This window comes from Micropterus salmoides, unplaced genomic scaffold (assembly GCF_014851395.1).
Source record: "Micropterus salmoides isolate LMB-PRFRI ecotype aquatic unplaced genomic scaffold, ASM1485139v1 Ms_hic_scaffold_9, whole genome shotgun sequence".
Classification (NCBI taxonomy): Eukaryota; Metazoa; Chordata; class Actinopteri; order Centrarchiformes; family Centrarchidae; genus Micropterus; species Micropterus salmoides.
The window spans coordinates 15,646,429-15,659,232 of NW_024044681.1; the positions used below are offsets into that span (position 1 = coordinate 15,646,429).

At 40.9% G+C, this 12,804-nt stretch overlaps 1 protein-coding gene across 1 annotated transcript in view; it reads left to right on the forward strand.

The window, feature by feature from the left end:
- The window catches only part of fstl4 (follistatin-like 4), a 274,958-nt gene that overhangs the window by 106,283 nt on the left and 155,871 nt on the right, over window positions 1-12,804 (forward strand). The window lies entirely within an intron of this gene.

Genomic DNA, 12,804 nt, shown 5'->3' on the forward strand with positions numbered 1-12,804 from the left:
GAACATACATTACACAATCTGTAGAATTGTAGTAGTAACACTTAACTCCATCCACCTGAAGAAAAAACAAACAAACACACACACACACACACACACACACACACACACACACACAATCCCTTGTGGCTTACAGTGTTAGGATTAAAATAATTGCAAATGCTCATTTACCAGACTTGCGAGCACCCCTGAGTTGAGCTCACCCAGTTTGTCAGGCTCGTATACCGAACAATGATTATTTCCAGCTTTTCTTCATACTTAATTATTGGGGAAAGCCCAGAGCCTGCCTCAGAATTTCATTATTTCACAAGAGGAAGCCACCTGCCACCTTCCCAAATCATTTTCAGTCCCCTGGGGTGGCCATCACATAGGGTGAGAAACAGATACCTGTCATACCATAACCAATGTGACCATGTGACTGATGGCTGCCTAGTGTGAATTTAAGCTCACTGTGGTCTCACAGTGCTGTCAAAGCTTTGTACTCCCAGATGGTTCACTAGCTCTTTATCCCTTCCTCGATTTGACTTTGCCTTTATTTTCTGCTCTCATTTTCATACCCTGTGGGCAGTCGCACTCCAAGTTGCCCAGAGAAAACATGTTGCGTCATTTCAACATCAAAATTAGCTGTTTTCTTGCATACACACTCTTTACTTATATTTGATGAATATGATTGATCTATCTGTGGTAGTTTTGTAGTTTACACTTTTTAAAGTGCACTTTTTTTGTACATTCTGCTCAACAACTTATTGGATTCTTGGTTCTTGGCTCCAGCCCCCATATCAACCCTGAAAAAGACTAAAGATAAATGAATGAATATTTGTATAAAATGGCACGTAGGTTATGGTCAGCAGGAGTCATCACAGCGGCACACCTGTCCCTTCAGTTGCCAGATGAAAAGCTTAGTTACAAAATGTCAACAAGCTGATAATAAAGAAAACAGCCTTGAATTTTAGAGAGATCCAACATGAAAAAGTGTTAAAAGACAAGTTGGAGTGAGGGGCTGAGGAGGATGACTTCCTGTTACAAGGTTTCATCGTCACAGTAGTATATGCTAGGGGTGGGAGAAAAAATCGATTCTTAGATGCATTGCGATGCGGACGTGGAAGATTCTGACTCGATTAACAAATGTCAAAAAATCTATTTGTTTAAATGTTAATTGATAATGTTGATGGAACGCAAAAGGCGGAACTCACGGAAATGCAACACATAGCAGAGAGACCAGTGTTCCCCCTAAATTCGGCACACCACTGCTGCGGAATGAATAACCACACTACTTAAATGTCACACAATCATTAATGTCAATAAGTGCTTGATCACATCCCCGTCCTCTAAACTGTCCAGACATTTCTTTAGCCTTTTATATGACAATCCTGTTCTTCGCTACATATTAATCTCACAGACTGACCATAAGGTATATTACTAATCACATGGTTAGGTTGGCAACTAGTATTTCTGTCAGTTTCTTTTCTATTATTGATGTATTCACTAAATCAGTTCATCGTCAGAACCTTTAAACCCCATTAGAATCATTAATATGTTTTAAAGAAAAATGTTGTTTGCAAAGGGGTTATTATTAAAAGATATGTCTATTTTCCCATAAGCCAATGAACTAATTAGCAGAAGCAGAAGCAAATGGTGAACCCATGCTTGTACCTTGAGATTGCAAGTAGTATTTGTTATCAAACTTATTAACTTAGTGAGTGAAATAATTCCACTGGGAGTGTAACTTTTTGAGCCTCAACATAAAGGTTCATAGCTTCTAGACATCTCTAGTGTCAGCCACATATGAAGGCAGTGTCTTAACAATATCTTTAACAAAATAGTCAACAAATTGACCTAAGGGTTCAGATAAAGAATTCCTGCTGGCCACAATGAGCTGGCCAGGAGGATTTTCTAAACTTTTATGTATCTTGGGCAATAAATGGAAAACTGGAGTGAGGATATTCAATCTTCAAGAAGTCATACTGCAAATTCCTAGTAATCCACCTTTTATCTACCGTATCATTCAAAATGTTATCCCTTTCTCTTATATATTTCTCAACAGGGTTTTGCTGCAACAGTCTATAGAAAGTGGTATTACTTAGTTGTCTCAAAGCCTCAGACACATAATCTTTTGTATTTTGTATCACTACAGCTCCTCCTTTTATCAGCTGATTTTATAAAAATCTTAGAATTATCCTGCAGTTCGCTCAGGGCCTTTCTTTCAATTAGACCAATGTTGTGACTCTTGAACCTATTAGTTGATTTAACAGCTGCATCAATATCTTTCTCCACTAGTTTACTAGTACTAGCACTTCAGTGTGTGGTAGTTTGTTTTTGACTTTTCATAGCCTCATCGTGCTATCTAACAGCACCTGATTGTTGTTCCTGTGCTCGGGGAATTTCTTGTTTTATTATCCTGATAATTATATTTCAGTTTTCAGAGGAATCAGACAACTGGTTGTTAAAGAAATGATTGTGGGGACCATAGAGCTGAGGTTAATGAAGTAAAGTAGGGATCCGAACTAGTCCTTTTAAGAAAATTAGGAGATTTTTCTTTTTTAATGTGCAAATGAATTGCTTAGTAATTATCCAGAGAGCCTGTATAGAAAAAAAAATTATGCATCAAGATGCATCAATAATTGTTTTATAATTGCATCTCAGCCCTCTGAATTGTAATCGAATCGTGAGGTGCCCAGAGATTCCCACCCCTTAAATGTGCTGAGTATGGAGGTATCAAACCTGGTTCAGCGAATCAGATAGATTTCAAAAAAGCAATATGCAGTGTATTATCAGGTTTTATCCTCTGAGCCTGCCCTGGTCTGTGACCTAGCCTCTTGCCAATCACAAACAATAAATTACCCATAAACCCCTAAAGAAATCCCCAACTATCTGGTATGTAGGGAATCTTGCGTTGCTGCAGGTAGCAGTAACAGCAGCAGCAGTAGCTCAGCTCTCAGGTTGCTCTTTGAAGAGAGCTGAGCCTGTCATTGGAGCGGCTGCAGATAGAGACAGAGATCAATACAGGTCTATCAGTTGAACCAGCCAGATGAGCCCAGTGACATTTGGTCTGAGGCACAGACCGAATATTCCTGCTCTGTAGAGGCAGATTCAGCCTCTCTCTCTGCTCTCTCTTCATTTTGTCCATGGAATTGCTGGTCACTCATTTGTGTGTATGTGGTTTATTTTTGCTGTCTTTCATCTCTATTAATCCTTTATCTTTATCTCAGTCCTCAGGGAGGGGGCCAAGAGAAACACCAAGAAATGAGAGGAAGTCAAGATGTGTTAATAAGGGACTCGATAAGTACACTTACCGTAAAACTTTGATTAATAGCCCGGGCTTTTTTTTTTGCTAAATGGATATTAATTGTATAAAAATTATCAAATAATATTAAATACACATAATTCATTTGATCTAGCTCTGAAAGACAGCTTATGCACTTTTATTTTGTAGGCAGTAACGTAACTAAAATAACACGTTGCAGGGATGAGAAAAGTGTGGTAGAAGTTAGCACACAGAGAGCAATGGACTTTACATGACAGTATTCATAACTTGGACTAATTTTTATGAAAAGCTGTTTTGATTCTTTTGTTCGGTGGACCCTTACAGACTAAAGGAATAATAATCAAGGAACAGACACATTCGGACTTAACGAGGCTTCAAAGGTTACTGGAGTCGGCACTTTTCCCGCAGCTCTTGTACCATGCCGGTTACACCGGTAAATTTGGGCTACATGAATTAGACTTTGGGGCTCGATGTTTCCGTTAAATGAACTGAACGATTGAATTGTGGAGAATCTAACCTAGTGTTTCTCAACGGAGGCGTTCCGAGGACGATGGGGGGCGCTGGAAGCAATATTTTGGAAAGGGGGGTGTTTGTTAGTCGGAAACTAAGGTGAGTTTACCCCTCACAACAATACCAGTTTAAACTTTAAACTACTTGCAAAAAAACTCTGGTCTGCAACATTAAAACCTGCCAGTTTAGTCCACTGCGCCTGGACGAGAAGGTGTATTGTTTTTTCCGTCAGCTTACTTGTGGTGCAGTTTCGTGCTGCCTTCATGGGAAAGGGAAATCAGAGTATCATCTGTAAAGTTTTACCCACATGGCATGTACTGTGTAAACTGTGGAAAACTGATGCTCTTTTTCTTGGTTTTACAGTGGAAAAGTGTTTATTATTATAATACACCATGAACATCTTGTTATTGCAGTGGTTACACATTTACAAGAGGGATATTCTACCGTCGGAAATCGTATAAAAATCGTATTTGATTGCAGAGCTGCAGGCAGCGCGTATTTGCCCAGCACATTCTCTTGCTTGTCCCTCTCTCTCTCGTTCACCCGTCCCTCTCGCTCTCTCCCTCATGAACACAGCTGCACAAAGTAGGAACATTCACTTATTAGTAAATATAATTACTTTTCATATGGCTTTTTTGTTACCTGGGAAGTAATTAATGTGTTTTTTTTAACACCAATAAAACACCAACATCTTTTTTTTGATGGGGGCGGTAAGGGACCTGGATAATGGATAGGGGGGTGCTGGCCCAAAAAAGGTTGAGAACCACTGATCTAACCGATCTAACAATGTGTAGCATGTCCTGACATATTGATCATATGTTTAAACATTAATATTTGTAGCCTATTAACGATCTAAGCAGCTTAGAACCAGCTAAAGCGGGCGACTCCAGTTTTATTGTTGAAGAAATATTGTGAGCCAGGTTCAGGTGTGAAGAAGTTTCGGAGACTGATGAAGACTTAACATAGCATGGTTTATGGAGCCTAGCCGAGGAGATACAGTGCCACCATACAACATGTGAACATGTCAAATTCCAACACCAAATCTGAAGGAGAACATCTTTGGGTTCCTTTTATGTTTCTGTCTGATGTTTAGACTCCAATGCTTCATCATACTGGAATCTCTCACTACCCGTGAGTTGTACTGTAATCTGTGGAGCCATTGAGTTCTTTGTAAACATTCTTGTGGGACTCAACCTTGTAAGATTCCCAGAGAACACTGATATCTGCTAGCCTGACGCATGGGCTACTGTCTCTAACTAATCAGTCAATTGTTGTCTCCCTGACAAGGACAGTTACATATGATGATACCTAGAGCTAGAAGGTCAGAAAACACTTATGGGGTCAGCTAAATTACTCTAAGATAGACCTATCTTACCTTTCCCTGTTACATCAACAAAGCCCCTTAAGAAATATTCTTCACTTACATCCAAAGAATTTCAATAAAAACCAAACCAGGCGTTTAATCGAGACCTGCGTTTATTTGTCAAAATGTGTTCCCACACCAGGCCAGTAAATGGGGTTGGTGGCTATTTGCGACTTCGCTATGAAGTTTTACGGTAATCAGCTATGACTTCATTCTTTTAGTGTTACCATCAGCCTCGAAACCAATATGGCAGGATGTGTATGGTCAAGTTGTTTGTTGGTGAAGATCGGTTTTTTAGCACATTTAGGACGGTCCCTAACTCTGCCTATAGTGTCAGGCGCGTTGGAGAGACATTCAGTTCTTTGTGCTCTCGACTACATCGTTGTTGATCAAAACAGTGAAACGTCTGCCTAAATTAGCAAAATCGAGTCTTCGACACAGAACTATTGAAAGTAACAGCTGCAATAACCACCTCCAGAGGTGCTCTGGGATGCATTGTGACCACATTGAACAGAAGTGTAAATGCATTGTAAGTCCCCTTATAACAACTACAGAACTACACTACATCAGAAAAATGTGCAGATCGTAATCTTCCAGTGGACTGGTCACAATTTCAGCCTCTACCTATTAGGTTCTGATTCTAGTTTCGTTATTGTGTATGTGGTGTGTGTCTGTCTGTGCAGGCTTAAGATGCCAGTCATTAACGATACATTTTCTGAATTCACATATCACTAAAACCATTGCACGAGTTGGCTGACTCTTATGTCTTCAGTATCCATCCATTCAATCAAATGCAGTTAACACCAAGCTACTGGATTACCTGCCATTAAGAAAGAGGTCATGGAGGTAATAGGTAATTTGCAGAACTTAATGGAGAAAAATGGCTCTAGTATGAAGGTTATATTAAATGTAATTATCTTCTCAAGTTACTTCATGTAGTGGTGTTGCTATAGTTGTCTCTAGTGTCCAGAGTAAGTTGAGAAGAGACAGGCTCTTTAAAATCAGGTTTACTTGGTCTCCAGTCTGTTACTCCACCACTTCGGTCCAGACTGAAATATCTTAATAACTAGATGGATCGCCCTTTTTTTCACAGGCATTCATGTCTCTCTCATATCCCCCTTTTCATTACCTCCGCGATCACTTGATCAACTTTTCACCTCAAAAAAGTGAATTTAGTGTTATATTACTCATTTAATCTTTACAATCGGTAGAGTAACATGAACATTAACAGGAGTTTAGGGGTTCACTAATGTAGTCACTTTAATCACAGTCTACTTCTTGTCTGGTTGTATTCTGACAGTCAAGACAACAATCTTTGTATTTTGACTGAAATAATGTTAGGCTACGTGTGATTTTTGTAGTGTTACTGGGCTCCACTATTCTTCATGTTTGTTTCCTGTTCCATAATAAGGGAATGTGAGTACTTAATAAAAATGTGTTGAACCACAAAAGCCAATACACTTTGCATAGTCTCTGTAGTTATTTTCCTGCTTTCCAAGTCTGAAGTCATGGTTCTCTGCCAGAAAGTGGTGGATTGCTCCCTCTGGGTTGGGAGTGAGATATTGCCCCAAGCGAAGGAGTTTAAGAATCTCGGGATCCTGTTCAGTGACAGCAATATGGAGTGTGAGCTGGACAGTGGTTTGGTGCGGCGTCTGCACTAATGCAGGCATTGTACATGACCGTTGTGGTGAAGAGGGAGCTGAGCCGGAAAGCAAAGCCTTCGATTTACCAGTCGATCTATGTTTCAGCCCTCACCTATAGTCACGGATAGTGATTGAAAGAACAAGATCGCGGGCACAAGTGGCCGAAATGAGTTGAAGGTGGTGGCGCTTTGACATTTGGAGGGAGCTCAGAGTAGAATTGCTGCTTCTTTGCATCAAAAGGAGTCAGTTGAGGTGGTTCAGGCATCTGATAAAGATGACTATCTGAGAAGGATGCCTCCTCCTTTGGAGGTCTCCTGGGCACACCCGCCCGCTGGAGGGATTACGCATCATATCTGGCATGGGGACGCCTTGGGATTCCCCAGGAAGACCTGAAAAGTGTTGCTGGGGAGAGGGATGTGTGGAATACCCTGCTTAGCCTGCTGCCACCACAAGCTGTAGTTAATTTTGGCAGGTGAATATCAGTCGTTGATGATGGTTTCTGTCACGGTTTTGTGGTGAAGGCAGGGTTGAGCAGGTTGGAGGACCCAAACGCAGGACACGAAGGCTAGCAGGTGCAGTTCAGTGAAGGGTTTTAATATAACAAAAGGCGAGCACACTTACAGAGTGGCTGATTGACTGAGTCCAAAAACAAAGGCTGTCCAACAGAAATCCAAAAGGGTGAAAACCAGAATCCAAAACTGAGCAGGGTAACAGGGAGACACGGTGAGTAAGGCTGGAGACACGAGAACAAACTGCAACACTGTGTGACAATAAACAATGACCCGACAAAGACAAGACAGAAACACCAGGTATATACACACAGGGACTAACGAGCAGGGCGGGAGCAACACAGGTGAAGACATGAGGCTAACGAGGCACAGGCAGGGAGAGAGAGAGAGAGAGAGCAGGGGAAAACAGAGACAGACATGCAGAGGGATCACTGGGGTAACAGACATGACAAGGGTTACCGAACACTAGAGGAAAGACAAGACAGACCCCCAAAACCCAACAGACCAAAATAACGCTAACTAAACACAAAAGTGCAAAACACCGCATGGCAGAGAGGGAGAGTGTGACAGTTTCTTTCAGATCATATTAGCAAATAGATTAATTCTCGGCCAACAGAGTTTGGGGTCAGATATCTTGCAAATTAATTGTCAATTTCTATTTCTTTGTACAATTTATTTAAATTAGGGCTGGGCATTAATTAATTAACGCAGACAATTATTTCATTGCACGTTAACACAGTTTTTATTTTATTAGTTTGAAAGTCCCTTGCTCACTGGCTCTGAATACAGATACAGTCAAACCATAGGTCACAGGAGGGGCGGGATGTTGATCAGCCTGCAAATCACCCACTCAAACAAGCAGTGGGTGGGTGGGTCATCTTTTTTCCATATTTTTCCACCTGCGATCCGTTATCACGGCAGCAGGTGAGCCGCTTGCTTGTTAATGCCTATCAAACAACTCAAACAGCCAAAAGCAACATCTGCACCCTGTGTTCAGTGTCGCTTTACGTTACCTGGTCTGTGCTTGTAAAATATCCATGCAACTGGTAACATCATTTCAAGTTTTTAACCGAGTGAAGTCTGTGCGAGTGAACTCACGCACCAATCCCCGCTACACCACCACCCCCCATGCCATCGTCCATCCTGATGTTTCAATGTAGTTTTGTAAACATCGTCCCAACCCTACTGAACAGACTGTTTCTGCTGCTCCCTGATAAAAGATACCTGATGCTGATACCTGTTCAGAAAAAAAAAAAAAAAAAGAAAATTGGACTCTGATGGTAACTTGTTTTAACAAGCTAGATAAAAGGTAATGCCCTGGCAGTGGCAAATAGCTTTGGTTTAATATTTGATTACGTTTGTGTTTAAGTTGAGATTTATAAGAAATATGTTATTGCTACTGTGTAAAGGGAATACTGCTGGTAAAAAGCACCTTAGTTGTTTTAAGTATTTGCAAACCACATGTTATTACACTTTTGTGTATATATAGCAGTACATTTAAATAAAAATTGCACAATACACTACTTTAGAATTCATTATTAAATTTTACACGTAACAGTGCGATTAATCGCGATAAAAAATGTTAATCGTTGCCCAGCACTAATTTAAATCAAACATTGGTGATTTTCAACTGAAAGAAGAAAAGACACTTATATTTTCAAAAACATAAAAAAGAGAGGGCAAAACATTTGTTTCCCATATCTAGGGAACTTAAAATGAAACTCTGCAGTACATTCTATCTTGAGTTATTTGTATTCCAGTTTGTTTCCTCAATGGAGTAACATCGTTTTGGGTACAGTGCAGCAAAATGGACAGTTTGTTCTTATCTGTGTGTATACCACAGCATATCTCACCTAGCACCAAGGGCTGCTGTTGTCCATTGATATTCCAGCTCAGCTTGCATGTCAGAAGCGCTTTGTCCTACTGCCCGGCACAGGGGAGACAGTGTTTGACGGCACGTCTCTGAATTTAATTATCTACAGCTGCTTCAGAGCAAATGGAATGAGCTGTACGATCAGCAGATGTGACAGAGCTTTTCTTGGACTGCAAAACATATACATCAAGTATTTCACACACGCGCAATATGCATGCACATATATGTTACTCAACTATATGCACACAAATGAAATGAAATGATGACACAGGTGCGCTCTTGGGGCTGAACACCATCTAACAAAAGCTGTCTGCTGGCAAGAAATGTCCACTCTCTGTTTCTGTAAATGTCACACACTGATATCCAGAAGGGTGTGTGACTGCAGCTTCTGTGTTTCCATAGATCAGGGGCGGTTTTAACAGGGTAGTGCTGCAGGCAGTGAGTCCCACATCAGCAGGGCAAATGTTCTTCCAGTCTAATTAGTAAGAAGCTCTGTAGTGTCCCTCTGTCTCTCTGAGGAGAATGTCTTAAAAACAACAAAGTCGCTCCCTCTGCGGAGCTGGATTAAATACAAAATAAATAGTTTGTTATGATTGCCTTTTAAATGTTAAACAGATTTAAAGAGTTTGAGATACTAGCCTCAGGTATAAATATATTGAGGCATATTTTAGTTGCTTAATAGAGCGAGGGGTTTAGACACAAGTGCTTTGCTTCCAGAGTGAAGTGATGTATCTCTTTTTTTCTGCCTGGGTGTATGATGTGTTCTTTATGCGAGCGTGCTGTATAATGCATATGTGACTGTGTGCATACAGATCTAATGCCTCGCTCTGGATTAAAATTACCAATGGCTTGATACAGCAACGATACAACAAGGCTGAGACTAACAAGATTGTAGCTTCTCCTGACGAATGAAAAGGCGGTCGTGTTGTGCCTCCAGTTATGCTCTCATCTACTTAGGCCTGCATTAAAGGAAATGAAATTATCCTTGTCTGTCGAAATGTCAAAAAGATAAGGCACAATGGTCTTAACACTTGGTACAAATCCCGCTTGTTCCCATTCAATTATCAATCAACAATGTTCCTTGCAAAACATGTCCTGGAAATCTGTGATTATAGTGGACAATGTCCAGTCTCAATTTCCCTGAAGCCCAGCAGAGCTCAGCACCAGACGGGAGTTGACAAAGAGACAGAGAGAGATTAGCAAAATAGTGAAAAAAAAAAAGACAGAGGACCCAACAAAAGAATAAAAGAGAGAGAACTAGAGTGACAGGATGCGAGGCTTGAATCTGGATGGTCAGCTTGGCATTGGCTTGGCACCGCAGAGTGTTTGAACTTGTAAGAGCCATTTATAAGCACTGTGCCTGCAGCTTAGACAGGGAGGATTATCAAACGACACTTTTAGCCTCTTAAGCAAGCAACAATTGCATCCAACATGGTCCAAGAGAACGTGAAACAAAGGACTTACAGCGAGGATGAGCACAAGCCTTAGGACTAGCTAAATGTCAGACAGCTTGTGTATTGTAGATGTAACTTTTGTGTGGTATTGTTTCTGTTGTTTGAGTGGCTGCTGTTCATGTACTCTATTCTCTGAGCAAAATGGGAAAGGGCAAGAGGGGTGATGGAGTGAAGGGAGGCAGGGAGGAAGAAAACAGGAGGAGGAGGAGGAAGAAGGAAGTACATCCACCGGTGGGTAGCTGCGGCTGGACGGTTTTTGCTAAGCGTTTAATCTCCCACGCTTGGAGAATACAAACGATCTTGTAATCGTCCACGACCTTGACATGAACAGCAAGGTCGCAAGGGAGCCGGGCTATTTTGCATTTCCCACACGTGTTTTGCCGAGACACACAGAACAATTAGTAAACTGGATAAAAAGGAATTGAGTCTGTCTTACTCCTCCTCCTTCCTCTCCCCCCACACTCCCCCTGGGGTAGTTACCTGGCACACCCCCAACTCCACAGCTACCTCAAGCAGATTCCTAATACTTAATTATGATTAAGAAGTAGTCGATGCAACCAAGTCAGGTTAGACAACACATACCTGTGGCCTGTTCCTGTTTTTTTGTTTTTTTTTTCTCTGAGCTATTGATTATTTTCACACTGACTAATCTATCAGTTATTTAATGTATCAGTTGAGTAAACATTTAATGTATAAATGTAACTATCGAAAAATGCTTCGTCTTCACATTGCTTGTTCATCTGACTCACAGTTGTGATGATGTTGACTGTATTTGACAGTGTGCCTGTGTTTGCAAGCACAGATCTTGTGTGTCAGACAGTTACTGAACACATGAGTGTATGCCTGCCTGCACACTGACACTTCAAAGTGAGTAGGAGGGTGCTAGTGTATTAATGTTTTTTTGTGTGTGTGTTTGTTTGCTTGTGTGTACCTCTGTACGTCGGCCCTGGAATCGCCTTTATGTAATTAAGGGACTTTTGTCCTCCGACAACAGTGCATTACCTCTATTATTGAATATGCTAAGAGCTGAGATATGATTACACTCCGGGAAAATTCAATTTCTGTTTTCGGCAGTTTGATTATAAAAGCCCAGACTGAACTCTTTTAAGTGAACCCAGTACGGTTTTTAGCCTTATTCCACAGAGGGATAATAATATTGACCTCTTCTCAGCATCTTAACCAACAGCAGCATCAACACAGTGGCCACAGTCCCATAACTGAAATGTAATTGTTATGAGCAGCAACTTTAGATTTTTTTTTCTTTGTTGCAGCCAACAGTCACCTCCTTTTATATTTGCCCTGGTTTCCATGGAAAATAACAGAGCTTGTTAACATCAAAGGTAATAAAAAAAGAGACAGAATGCTTGAAATTTGAAAAGAAGTGCTATAACTGAAAGATAAACACCCAACCACAGGCCTGTGACACGTTTTTATATTCTCTGACAGCATGGACAGTATTGTGTGGGAGTTCAGGGGTTCAGAAGGGTGAGAACTCTAATGGGTGCAATGCTGTTCCTATAGCCACAAAAGGAGAGAACTGAATATAGAGCAAATTGACTCTCAAATAGTCATCAAGTATAATATTATTTTTATAAATGTATTTGCGTTTGTAAATGTATTTATTTCCATGTAAAAATACACAGCTATTTTTAGTCTAATAAACTCTGGAGTTGCTCCTCTATCAATTAATTCAAACTCTGTAGGAGCCTGTGTAGGAGTAATTCATGTGTGGTAATACTGATTGAGCTTTCTCAAGATCATATGAATGATGTGTAAACTCAAGGAAGGCCTACCACTGACATTTGCTAGATGGGCTTGAGAAGCCCAAATGCCCTGCGTGTACATTTTTTATGAGCATGTTTTTTTTTGTTTTGTTTTTTTACTGTGATAACCTCAAGGCATATGTACCTATTAATCCAACCATTAGATCACAACAAGAGGGGGGGGGTCCTGGTCAAGCTCATGGAGTCGGGAAAGATCAATCCAAGGTGGAGCGTCTGGCTGGATCAGCAGCTTTTTGACTTGCTTTAAGTGCAAAGAGATTAAATCGGGGGAAGTGGTGAGCTGTCCTAGGCAGTGAGTGGTGATGATGGGGATGCTGGCGTGTGCATTTGTGTGTGTGTGTGTGTGTGTGTGTGTGTGTTTAGGGCTGCCACAAGCAGTGGTTGTTAACCGTGTGTGTGTGTGTGT